The sequence below is a fragment of the Macaca fascicularis genome, chromosome 13, assembly GCF_037993035.2.
Source record: "Macaca fascicularis isolate 582-1 chromosome 13, T2T-MFA8v1.1".
Taxonomy (NCBI): Eukaryota; Metazoa; Chordata; class Mammalia; order Primates; family Cercopithecidae; genus Macaca; species Macaca fascicularis.
In genome coordinates this window covers 102,453,281-102,454,589 of record NC_088387.1, presented here as the reverse complement: position 1 = coordinate 102,454,589, position 1,309 = coordinate 102,453,281, and the positions used below count along the sequence as shown (strand labels likewise).

The following is a 1,309-nucleotide window of genomic DNA, read 5'->3' as shown; positions in this document are numbered from 1 at the left end:
CATATAGCTAAAAATTCAATACAAAAATCAAAATGGAATATTTTAAAAATCCAATTAACTCAACAAAGGAAGGAAAAGAGAAAAAGTGGGACATAAAACAGAAGCAACAAATACCTAAAAATGGTAAAATGGCAGACCTAAATCCAACTATATTAACAATTATATTGAATGAAAATGTACTAGACACTACAATTATAAGGCCAATATAGTTGGGATGGATTAAAAAAGAAAAAAGTTTCAACCATAGTCTGTCTGTGAAATGAAACATAAATATAAAAATAGGTTGAGGAATCCATTTGTGCCCGGTATCCTAGTGCACATGCCTTGCAAGCGGCGATGCCATGAGTCTGACTTCCAGTTCCAGCTTACAAGTTGAATGGATCACAGCATTTACTATTGCTGCTGGGACAGCTGCAATTGGTTATCTAACTTACAAAAGACTTTATGATAAAGATCCCAAAATACAGCTATGATCAACCTTCACATCCAGAAAGACAACCCCAAGATAGTACATGCTTTTGACATGGAGGATTTGGGAGATAAAGCTGTGTACTGCCATTGTTGGAGGTCCAGAAAGTTCCCATTCTGTGATAGTTCTCACACAAAACACCACAAACAGACTGGAGACAACGTGGGACCTCTGATCGTCAAGAAAAAAGAAACTTAAATGGACACTTTTGATGCTGCATATCAACTTGTCGTGAAGTTACCTGATTGCTTAATTAGAATGACTACCACCTCTGTTTAATTCACCTCCCCTGGGTTCTAAATGTGGTATATTGCAAACTGCAGCTTTCACATTCGTGGCATTTGTCTTACTTGTTGAAGTGTCGTGTTGCACATTTGTTTAAACAAAATAAAAAAGGAAAAAAGAAAAACCAACCTCATGGCCTGTGGGTTATTTTGGTCTTGTTTAAGGATCCGTTTCTTTAAAATATTGACATAAAGAGTTGTATCTTATATAGAATATAGTTGCATCTTGAAGTCAACATATTAAATTATTCTCAAAATTTAAAAAACAGGTTGAAAGTAAAGGAATGAAAAAAATAACTATGGAAACACATATCATAAAAAAAGCTGGAGGGGCTACATGCACATCAGATAAAACAGACTTCAAGAAAAAGAGTGTCAGCAGAAAGAAGGGACATTTTGTAATGATTAAGGATTCAATTCCACATAACAAGGCTAAATGTGCCTGCAGGTGATAGCAAGCTTTAAAACAAATGAATCAAAACTTAACAGAAGTCAAAGAAGTAGTCAAATCTACACACAGAGTTGGAGATTTTATCATCCCCTCAGCTACTGATAA

The 1,309-nt window shown here is 35.1% G+C and overlaps 1 pseudogene; it reads left to right on the top strand.

Moving 5' to 3' along the window:
• Positions 1-341: 341 nt before the first annotated feature.
• Positions 342-793, top strand: LOC102132049 (CDGSH iron-sulfur domain-containing protein 1 pseudogene; annotated as a pseudogene).
• Positions 794-1,309: the final 516 nt, after the last annotated feature.